General features: G+C 43.3%; 1 protein-coding gene across 3 annotated transcripts in view; it reads left to right on the forward strand.

The window, feature by feature from the left end:
- LINGO1 (leucine rich repeat and Ig domain containing 1) overlaps positions 1-12,539 on the forward strand; it is a 560,070-nt gene that overhangs the window by 120,065 nt on the left and 427,466 nt on the right. The window lies entirely within an intron of this gene.

Raw genomic sequence — 12,539 nt, forward strand, 5'->3', positions numbered from 1 at the left:
ACACCCTGATGACCTATCAATCACCCCGTCACCCCCTATCACCACCTGTCACTGCTACCCATCAGATTAGACCCTAATCTGCCCCTTGCAGGCACCCAATCACCCACCCACACCCTCAGATCGCCCTCAGACCCCCCCCCCCCCCTGATCACCTCCCCAGTGCATTATTTACATCTGTTCTCCCCTCTAATCACCCACTGATCACCCATCAATCACCCCTGTCACCACCTGTCACTGCTACCCATCAGATCAGACCCGAATCTGCCCCTTGCGGGTACCCAATTACCCGCCCACACCCTTTAGATCGCCCTCAGACCCCTCCCCCGATCACCTCCCCAGTGCATTGCTTGCATCTATTCCCCCCTCTAATCACACCCTAAGACACCCATCAATGACCTCCTGTCACCACCCGTCACCCCCTAGCACACCTACCCATCAGATCAGGCCCTAATTTCCCTGTGTGGGCTCCTGAACACTCGGCTGAACCCTCAGATCCCCCTCAAACCCCCTACCGGTCACCTCCCCAGCGCATTGATTGCATTTATTCTCCCCTCTAATCACCCCCTGAGACACCCATCAATCACCTCCTGTCACCCCCTAGCACTCCTATCCATCAGATCAGGCTCTAATCTGCCCCCTGTGGGCTTCTGATCACCCGGCCAAACCCTTACCCGCCCCACCTCAGTGACAGAATTTTTTTTTCTGATCACTGCTGGTCTCTACGATTTAATTGTCGCTGAGACCAACCGTTATGCCACACAATACGCAACCGTTCCAAGAAGCTACCATACCCAGCCTTTTCGGTGGAAACCACTCCAAGTTTCCGAACGTAACATTTTTTAGGGCCTTCTCCTTAACATGGGTCTAGTCAAAAAGAATGTATTGCGGTCTTATTGGTCTACGCACCCAATACATCACATGCCCATGTTCTCTGCTGCCATGTCCAGGTCACGATTTGAGAACATCCTGCGCTTCCTGCACTTCAGTGCCAATACAACTTGTTATTTAAAATGCCACCCTGCTTATGACCGGTTCCACAAAATTCGGCCCCTCATAGACCACCTGTCATCAAAATTTTCAGATGCTTATACCCCTGAACAGTCATTTTGAGGCATTTGGTTTCCAGACTACTCCTCACGGTTTTGGGCCCCTAAAATGTCAGGGCAGTATAGGGACCCCACAAGTGACCCCATTTTAGAAAGAAGACACCCCAAGGTATTCCGTTAGGAGTATGATAAGTTCATAGAAGATTTTATTTTTTTGTCACAAGTTAGTGGAAAATGACACTAAAAATCAATTTCCGCTAACTTGTAACAAAAAATAAAATCTTCTATGAACTCACCATACTCCAACGGAATACCCTGGGGTGTCTTCTTTCTAAAATGGGGTCACTTGTGGGGTTCCTAAACTGCCTTGGCATTTTAGGGGCCCTAAACCGTGAGGAGTAGTCTGGAAACTAAATGCCTTAAAATGACCTGTGAAATCCTAAAGGTACTCATAGGACTTTAGGCCCCTTAGCGCACCTAGGCTGCAAAAAAGTGTTGCACATGTGGTATCGCCTTACTCAGGAGAAGTAGTATAATGTGTTTTGCGGTGTATTTTTACACATACCCATGCTGGGTGTGAGAAATATCTCTGTAAATGGACAATTGTGTGTAAAAAAATTGTCATTTACAGAGATATTTCTCCCACCCAGCATGGGTATGTGTAAAAATAGACCACAAAACACATTATACTACTTCTCCTGAGTACAGTGATACCCCATGTGTGACACTTTTTTGCAGCCTAGGTGAGCTAAGGGGCCCAGCGTCCTATGAGTACCTTTAGGATTTCACAGGTCAATTTGAGGCATTTGGTTTCTAGACTACTCCTCACGGTTTAGGGTCCCTAAAATGCCAGGACAGTATAGGATCCCCACAAGTGACCCCATTTTAGAAATAAAACACCCCAAGGTATTCCGTTAGGAGTATGGTGAGTTCATAGAAGATTTTATTTTCTGTCACAAGTTAGTGGAAAATGACACTTTGTGAAAAAAAACAATAAAAATCAATTTCCGCTAACTTGTGACAAAAAAATAAAATCTTCTATGAACTCACCATACTCCTAACGGAATACCTTTGGGTGTCTTCCTTCTAAAATGGGGTCACTTGTGGGGTTCCTATACTGCCCTGGCATTTTAGGGGCCCTAAACCATGAGGAGTAGTCTAGAAATCAAATGCCTCAAAATGACCTGTAAAATCCTAAAGGTACTCATAGGACTTCAGGCCCCTTAGCGCGCGTACATCAAAAAAGGGCCTCGGGGAAAAAAGGGTGTGGGGTGTAAACGATAAGCAGTAATACCGTTTATAAAAATATTGTGTTGCATTTCATGTACAAATAATGTTTTACAAATGTATAAATCATTAAATAATGTGTATGAAATCGGCAATTGTGAAAACATTAATCTTCCCTGTTTCAAAAGTGAAATTTATAATTACGCTTGTTAAAAAAACGACAATATATGTTTAATCGTTATAATTATATATTATTGTGAATAATCTTTATTTATCGTTTCTTCTTATAATAAAATCTGAAAATATTGTTTATAACGATGATATAAATATAACTACGTTCGTAATAAGTGTTGTAAAACATTAGTAAGTATTACTAAATTTTTACTAAAACTATACCCAACCCTACTCTCACACAGAACTCTCCCTGTACCTATCCCTAACCCCTAGACCCCCCTGGTGGTGCCTAACCCTAAGACCTCCCTGGTGGTGCCTATCCCTAAGACCCCCCTGGCGGTGCCTAACCCTAAGACCCCCCTGGTGGTGCCTAACCCTAACCACCCCCCTGGTGGTGCCTAACCCTAACCACCCCCTGGTGGTGCCTAACCTTAACCACCCCCTTGGTGGTGTATATTGTACTGTAACTATACCTAACCCTACTCTTACACAGAACCCTCCCTGTACCTATTCCTAAACCCTAGACCCCCCTGGTGGTGCCTAACCCTAAGACCCCCCTGGTAGTGCCTAACCCTAAGACCCCCCTGGTGGTGCGTAACTTTAACCACCCCCCTGGGGGTGCCTAACCCTAACCACCCCCGTTACTGATCGCTTTATTATGTGGATATTAATGTTTTACAAATAGTGACTGTAAAAAATATATTGCAATTTACGTTACGTACTGATCGCTTTATTTTGTGAATAATAATGTTTTACAAATAGTAAGGGATAACATTTTAAATAATGTTTAGTTAAATACGATAAATATGTTTAGTATTTTTATAAACGTTATTCGTCACGGGCACATTTTCTAAACTTAAATCATCACAAGCACAGTTATAAAACATTACAAATCTCCGGGCGCCGTTTGTAAAACTTTAATAAAGCGTTAACAATCTCCGACGCCCTTTTTTCCTGTTTGGCGCCCATTAAACAATATTTATTATGGGAGTGAATGGCGGCGCCCTTTTTGTCCACTAGCTGCCGGCGCCTTTTTCCACGTACATGCAAAAAGGGCGTCGGGAAAAAAGGGCGCATGGTGTAAACGTTAATCTGAAATATCGTTTATAAAACAATTATATTTTAATATTTCGTTTAGAATAATGTTTTACAAATTCACATCATTAAATATTGTGTATGAAATGTTGTATTGGTAAAGCACTACTCTCTGTAATTATAGACGGAAAATTACAATAACGTTTGTATGTTCACAATGATGATTATAATTATTATGATTTAAAACGGATTTTACATAAACGGATGTTTAAGTACCGTTTGTTATTTTTTTTTTATGATTTAACCAGATCAGGGTCCAAAAACATATCTTTACATTTAATACGACTATAACGTTTCTAAATGATATTTTGTAACAATTTTTATTATACAATTGATAAACCTTTTTAAAAGTCATTTAGTACAGATTAAAACTTATTCGCATATTTCAAAAAATCAAATCATAAAAAAAATAAATACGTTCGTAATAACTGTAGTAAAACATTAGTAAATATTACTAACATTATACTACAACTAAACCTAACCCTATTCTCACACAGAACCCTCCCTCTACCTATCCCTAACCCTTAGACCCCCCTGGTGGTGCCTAACCCTAAGACCCCCCTGGTGGTGCCTAACCTTAAGACCCCCCTGGTGGTGCCTATCCCTAAGACCTCCCCTGGCGGTGCCTAACCCTAAGGGCTCGTCTCCACTAGTGCGGCGTGCGTCTCGCCGATGCACGGCGCACTGAGCGGGTGGGCCATGCACGGCTATGGGATTCGCAGCCTCCGCGGCGAATTCTGCGGGGGGTTCCGGGCGAATCGCTCCCGCAAGCGATTCTGCCGCGGCGCCGTCATCCCCTATGGCAGAGTTTCCCTGTGCGGATCATGTGCGAGGAAACTCTGCAGAATTGCCGGCGAAACCGCCCTAGTGGAAACGGGCCCTAAATCTCCCCTGGTAATGTCTAACACTAAATTTCCCCTGGTGTTGCCTAACCCTAAGACCCACCTGGTGGTGCCTAACCCTAAGCTCCCCCTGGTGGTGCCTAACCCTAACTCCCCCCCAGGTGGTGCCTAACCCTACGACCCCCCTGGTGGTGACTAACCCTAAGACCCCCCTGGTGGTGCCTAACCCTAAATCCTCCCTGGTGGTGCCTAACCCTAAATCCCCCCTTAGTGAACGCTTTATTGTGTTAAAAATAATGTTTTACAACTAGAGACTGTAAAAAATATATTACAATGCACTTACTGATCACTTGATTATATGGATAATAATGTTTTACAAAGAGTAAGTGATAACATTTTAAATAACGTTTTAGTTAAATACGATAGATATTTTTAGTATGTTTGTAACCATTATTCGTCAGATTTAGCTATTGCTCGGTTTATCAGATGGATAATAGTGTTTTATAAGTATTAAGTGTGAAAAACGATATATTATGATTTTGTTGTTGCGCAGTTTATTTGGTGGATAATAATGCTTTACACAGAAAAAAAAGTATATTACGATGTATTTGTTGACGGCTTTATATGTTGAAAATAATGCTTTATGAAAAGTGATTATTTAAATATTACATTACGATTTAACTCAAAACTATAAATAAGTATTATATTATGTGTAAACGTTACTGTTCGCTGGCGAAGTTGGGAAGCATTAATTATCACGGGATGCGGTTTGAAAAACATAAATTATCACCGGTGCCCTTTTTTCCTGTTCGGCGCCTGTTAAATGATATTTAATATGGCAGTCAATGGCGACGCCCTTTTTGTCCACCTACCTCATGTGCCTAGATTTCCTGCTTCCCTTTTTTCCTGGTACCCCTTAACGCACCTAGGCTGCAAAAAAGTGTCACACATGTGGTATCGCCGCACTCAGGAGAAGTAGTATAATGTGTTTTGAGGTGTATTTTTACACATACCCATGCTGGGTGGGAGAAATATCTCTGTAAATGGACAATTGTGTGTAAAAAAAATCAGAAAATTGTCATTTACAGAGATATTTCTCCCACCCAGCATGGGTATGTGTAAAAATACTCCACAAAACACATTATACTACTTCTCCTGAGTACGGTGAAACCATATGTGTGACACTTTTTTGCAGCCTAGGTGCGCTAAGAGGCCCAGCGTCCTATGAGTACCTTTAGGGTTTCACAGGTCATTTTGAGGCATTTGGTTTCTAGACTACTCCTCACGGTTTAGGGTCCCTAAAATGCCAGGTCAGTATAGGAACCCCACAAGTGACCCCATTTTAGAAAGAAGACATCCCAAGGTATTCCGTAAGGTGTATGGTGAGTTCATAGAAGATTTTATTTTCTGTCACAAGTTAGTGGAAAATTACACTTTGTGAAAAAAAAATATTAAAATCAATTTCCGCTAACTTGTGACAAAATATAAAATCTTCTATGAACTCACCATACTCCTAACGGAATACCTTGGGGTGTCTTCTTTCTAAAATGGGGTCACTTTACAGGGGTGCTTACAATTTAGCACCCCAAAATACCAGGACAGTAAACACACCCCACAAATGACCCCATTTTGGAAAGTAGACACCCCAAAGTATTCAGAGAGGGGCATGGTGAGTCCGTGGCAGATTTCATTTTTTTTGTCACAAGTTAGCAGAAATGGAAACCTTTTTTTAAAAAATTTTTGTCACAAAGTGTCATTTTCCGCTAACTTGTGACAAAAAATAAAATTTTCTATGAACTCACCATGCCTCTTAATGAATACTTTGGGATGTCTTCTTTCCAAAATGTGGTCATTTGGGGGGTATTTATACTATCCTGGAATTCTTGCACCTCATGAAACATGACAGGTGGTCAGAAAAGTCAGAGATGCGTCAAAATGGGAAAATTCACTTTTTGCACCATAGTTTTAAAGCTATAACTTTTACCCAAACCAATAAATATACACTGAATGTTTTTTTTTTTTTCTCAAAGACATGTAGCACAATAGTTTTGTATGTAGAAATTTTACTTTATTCGAAAAATGTCAGCACAGAAAGTTAAAAAAATCCATTTTTGACAAAATTCATGTCTTTTTTGATGAATATAATAAAAACTAAAAATCACAGCAATCAAATTGCACCAAAAGAAAGCTGTATTAGTGACAAGAAAAGGAGGTAAAATTCATTTAGGTGGTAAGTTGTATGACCGAGCAATAAACCGTTAAAGCTGCAGTGGTCTGAATGGAAAAAAAGTGTCTGGTCCTTAAGGGGTTTTATGACTGCAGTCCTTAAAGGATTTGTCAGGGAAATTTGAATAAAATAAACGCTACTTACCAAGGGCTTCCTCCAGCCCCAAGCTCCCAGGACCTCCCTCGCCGCAGCTCTGCCCACAGCCATTTGCCGGAGCTCTGACCCGGTCCCCGGCGATGACGTCAGAGCGACCTGGAGGTAAGTAGCGTTTATTTTATTCAAATTTCCCTGACAACTCCTTTAAGTGGTTAAACCACCAGCAAGAAAATAGTTAGAATAATTTTCACAATACTTTTTCACTGACATTTTGGTACTTTTTCAATTGCAAAGTGCTGAAAAATTATTTTAAATACATGATAAAACATTATCTCCTAGGAGAAAACTCAGGAGAAAACGTGAATTGCATATGGGCCATTGTCTGCTAAAAGGTACCAAAAGGTTGAGCCCTCTGCCTGGGTCATAACAGACCGTAGGGTTGGCTGAAAGTGAATTAGTGACTGCAGTCATGTGCAGCACCTGCAGAAAGGGTTTGGGTGGCAGAAAGCTTTAAGAGAAGCCTCTAGATTGTAAGCCTTTGGGCAGAATCCTCCTCCTTTTGTGTCCTACCTGATCATGCACCTCCATTACTGTGAACCCATGCTATGCATCTGAGTGAACCTAACTTGCCTAATCTCCATGCTCCATCCAGTGACTGACTAAGCATTACCTTTTACTCATACTCTGCTGTGTGATCTGGTTTTCTTGTATTCCTGTATTGTCATTTTGCTGGATGTCACCCCTAAATATTGTCTGTAACCTAAATTAATGTCCAGCGCTGCGTAATATGTTGGCGCTTTATAAATACAATAAATAAATAAATAAGAGGATGTGGCAATCGCGTTGTAGGTGGCAGAATGGTGTTTGCGTTGTAGGCGGTGGTTGAGATGTGCATCATTTAGTATAGAGGATGATTAGTAATTCTTTTGAGAGCCAGGTGTTTCCTGGTTAAGGATGAATTATAGTTGTGATTATGTACCTGTATGTATGAGGCCACAGCACAAACGCTAATACACAGACCTCTCTGCAACATCAGTATGGTTTGTTTAGATGCAGCTTTTTGCAGATTTTAAAATCTAATTTATTTTATCACTTACGTTCTCACTTATGGACGCCTCTGTTTCCCCATGTCTGGGGCTCTGGAGCCACGGCAACCGAGCTACCTTTATTGACTTTGAGTACATGTTTATCACATCTATATAACCCTTCCAGATTTTTCATTGTTCGTAAAGGTGTATAGGGGAATATTTAATTACTTATACAATTTCTATATTTGAGGCAGCTGTTGCAGAGAAATTCTCTTTGGGAAAGTCAGTGACATGAACCAGAGATTTGTGCACAAAGTATAGCATTGCCAGGAGATTGGGCGCTGCTTCCTTGGCACAGAGCCATTACCTTACTATGCCCACCTCCTCCATCTGCTCCCAAGTGTGGGCAGGGTTAGCTGTATGTTCCAAGGAGAAAACTGCCTGGTGCCTCCTCCCAGCTTCTGCCTGTCTATCTCCTGTGGGTGATGAGGGAAAAGGGGGGGGGGGGGGCTTTGGACAAGTCATACACTGCCAAGCTGCATCTGACATTCACACAGTTAAGCTCAACACACACCATACAATCTTGGTTGTACAGATTTACCAAATCTATGTAGTATAAAGCCCCGTCTACACGGGGAGAGGTTGTAGCGATCCGGCGGCTCGATTAGCCGCCGGATCGCCTCTTCCGCGTGCCCGCCGCGTTCCCGCTCGCCGCGCGTGCGCCGCATTCGATTCCCCGCTCGTCCCCGCCGGCGTAGCTTATCTCCCGCACGATTCCCTGCCATTGTCCCCTCGCGGGGATCGAGCAGGGAATCGGCGGTGCGGAGATCCGTCCTGTCGGATCTTATCAATCGAGCCGCATCAGCGGCTCGATTGATAAGGAGCATCGCGGCCGCATCTACGCGTGTAGATGCGGCTTAAAGAGAGTCTGAAGCGAGAATAGATCTCGCTTCAGACCTCATAGCTAGCAGGGGCATGCGTGCCCCTGCTAAAACGCCGCTATAGCGCGGCTTAACGGGGGTCCCTGTCCCCCCAAACCCCCTCCGAGCAGCGGGGGAGCGCTTCCTGGTTGGGGCAGGGCTAACCGCCGCAGCCCTGCCCCATGCGCGTCTGTCAGACGCGTACCTCCGCCTCTCCCCCGCCCCTCTCAGTCTTTCTTCACTGAGAGGGGCGGGGGAGAGGCGGCGATGCGCGTCTGATAGACGCGACTGGAGGCAGGGCTGCAGCCGTTAGCCCTGCCTCCAGGAAGATCAGCTCCAGCGACCTTTTTCTGACCCAGGTTTGCGGGGGGTGGGTTGGGGGTGAAGGGACCCCCGTTAAGCCGCGGGATAGCGGCGTTTTAGCAGGGGCACACGTGCCCCTGCTATATATATAAGACCTGAAGCGAGATTTAGTCTCGCTTCAGTGTCTCTTTAAGGGCCAACAGATTTAAAATACCTTGAATGATTGATTGGATAAGCTCTTATACTACATGAAAGTGGTAAGATTGAACAACCCAGATTGTATGGTGGTTGTTGAGCCTTAAGGTGGCCACACACCATACAATTTTTTAAATATCTGTTCAATTCAAGAATAGCAATCACTTTTTCTGACTGATTGTTACAATTCAAAAATCTGACCAATGTACCACACACCTATGTTCAATTTTTCCTCAGTCATTAGTAAAATAATTGAAAGCTCAGAAAAAAAAAATGATTGGAACTGTACATCAAGTAATTGATACGTGGGATGGAAGGTCTCACTTATCAAGAAAGGTTAGATAAACTGCGTTTAATTAGTCTAGAGAAAAGACGCCTTAAAGGGGAATTAACATGTATAAATACATCAAAGGGCAATATAATAGCTTGGCGGATGAGCTTTTTGTCCCTAGGCCTTCTCAAAGGACTAGAGGACATGATCTGCGCATGGAGGAAAAACGTTTTAGCCATTTATTTAAGAAAGGGTTCTTTACAGTAATAGTGATTAAGATGTGGAATGCATTGCCACAGGAAGTCGTTATGGCAAACTCTATACCTGCATTTAAAGGGGGCTTAGATGCTTTCCTTGCGTTGAAAGACATCCATGGCTACAATTACTAGGTAATGCCTAATGATGTTTATCCAGGGATTTTATCTGATTGCCATCTGGAGTCGGGAAGGAATTTTTCCCTTTAGGGGCTAATTGGACCATGCCTTGTAAGGGTTTTTTCGCCTTCCTCTGGATCAACAGGGATATGTGAGGGAGCAGGCGGGTGTTGTACTTTATACTGGTTGAACTCGATGGACGTATGTCTTTTTTCAACCAAAATAACTATGTAACTATGTAACTATGTAACAATCCATCACACACCATACTAATTCTTGATAAAGTTGGTCTGAAATTTACAACATATTTAATCTCCAAAAATCTGAAATAAAATGGAAATTCGATAAGATTTCTCTATCAAAATCAAAGAAAAGCTTTTGATTTTTCATGACAACCAATCGAAATCATCAAATTGGTGAAAAATTGGATCTTTTAATTGTATGGTGTGTGGCCACCTTAAGCCACTACTGCAAACTCAGCATGCCAGGTAATACGAATAAAAAAAAGCAAAATGGTTAAGTGCAATGCACAAAATGTATGCATTGCAAATTATAATATATTCCACACAAGGGGCTTGATTCACTAAACTGTGTCGTGCTAGCGTTTTTGCGCCTATAATGCGTGAACGTGAATTTTCACCTGAAAACGGCACAGTTTTTGCATGAAAATTTGTGTTTTGCGTGCGAAAATTCACCTTAGCACGCTCAAAACATTACAGAAGCCTGAGCAAGAGCTTTAACATTATCTACTTTCAGTATTATAAAGACACAAATTTTGTAACATTACAATTTTTATGAGGTCAGTCCATTCAAAAACTGATATTGGTTTTCTAGTAGATGTCTGAGGGTTATATTACCAGTTTATTATCTGTTTATTGTGTGTTTTTAAACCTCTCAGGGACTCTCTTGGTGTGTACAGCTGATTTCCCGGGCCTGGGTACCTGAACTGTTTTTTTTTTTTATTATTTATTAATGATTAATGTTTTATGTTTTTATGCAGCACTGACACTTTTGATGGCAGACTTTACAGTAAGCAATTCCCATCTCTCTCTGTCACTTGACAAGGCTTATGATCTCATTTTCTTCCACAGTGTAGTTTTGGGAAGAACTAGTAAAGGTACTGTAACGATTGGTGTCAGCACACAGAGAGAATCTGATTATTGGTGATCTGCAGTATCACCAACAATACAGATGTATACTTGATTATTGATGATCTGCAGAATCACCAATAATACAAGTATGACTAACCTCTGGACACCTAATAGAGTGTAAGTGTTTGGTGCAACTGTAGGCTATTTCCCGTGGGGCGGGAGACACAGATAACTTCGACCAGAGACCACCTGAGGAGCAGGTGGCCCTTGGCTGTGCAGGAACTATCTCCTAAGAGAGGAGATAGGGCCAATCTGGCAGCCAGTGATTCCCTGGTAAACTGGGAATCAGACTGTACTGCAGCCAGAGGACTCCAATGGGATAGAGGCCCCTGGCTGTACTGCAGGAAGGACTCTCTGAGGAGCAGGAGGTCCTTGCAGCTAACTAACACTTGGTGGAATAGTGTCACGGGTAGTACAGATAGACTGAGCACTCAGGGGGTGAGTGGCAGCCTGGAAGGTCGGGCAGACCAGGTCAGCAACACACGAGCAGATAAGGTACAGAGACAGAAGGCTGATTCGGTAACCGGGTACAGGCAGGGTTTGGCAACAGGTAGGCAGATATGCAGAGGTACCGAATCAGATGGCAAGAGAAAGGTCGACAGAGCAAATGGTCATAACAGATATAAAGCACAATCCTAGTCTGAGGTGTGAGGTCCTTGGTCTCGACACCCAGGAACTAGTCTAAAGAATAACACAGTATCCTAAGCTTGGGTGTGAGGTTCTTGGTCTCAACACCCTGGAACTGGTATAAGATATAACACAGCAATGACACAGTAATCCTAAGCTTGGGTGTGAGGTCCTTGGTCTCAACACCCTGGAACTGGTCTAAGATATAACACAGCAATGACACAGTAATCCTAAGCTTGGGAGTGAGGTCCTTGGTCTCAACACCCTGGAACTGGTCTAAGATATAACACAGCAATGACACAGTAATCCTAAGCTTGGGTGTGAGGTCCTTGGTCTCAACACCCTGGAACTGGTCTAAGGTATAACACAGTAATGACACAGTAATCCTAAGCTTGGGTGTGAGGTCCTTGGTCTCAACACCCTGGAACTGGTCTAAGGTATAACACAGTAATGACACAGTAATCCTAAGCTTGGGTGTGAGGTCCTTGGTCTCAACACCCTGGAACTGGTCTAAGATATAACACAGCATATAACAATAGCGTAATCTGGCTAAGTGTGAATTCCCAGGTCCACCTGGTTCTAACACTGTAGGATCTGACTGTGGTCTGAGTGCTCACACGTAAGTATTTGCAACGGCAGACAACCTGAGGCTGACCAACAAGATCTATATATACTGCAGCGCTCCTCAGCGCCGCCCAGCGACACTCAGCCAATCAATAACTGAGCTGGCATCAGCTGATTGACCTGATCAGCTGATCCCTCTCCTACTGGCATAAAGGTCCTGCCTGCCAGCGCGCGCGCGCGCGTAGCTCTCCATCTGTGTGCACTAGAAGGCTCAGGTAAACCAGACGCATGCTGCTGTGTGGAAACCGCCGGTCTGAACGCGGAGACAGCCGCCCTGCTGCCAGACCGCGCGGCGGCATCTCCGCAAGCCATTACAGGTACCAGTATCTTTGTGGAATG

Source organism: Hyperolius riggenbachi, chromosome 3, assembly GCF_040937935.1.
Source record: "Hyperolius riggenbachi isolate aHypRig1 chromosome 3, aHypRig1.pri, whole genome shotgun sequence".
In the NCBI taxonomy this organism is placed as follows: domain Eukaryota; kingdom Metazoa; phylum Chordata; class Amphibia; order Anura; family Hyperoliidae; genus Hyperolius; species Hyperolius riggenbachi.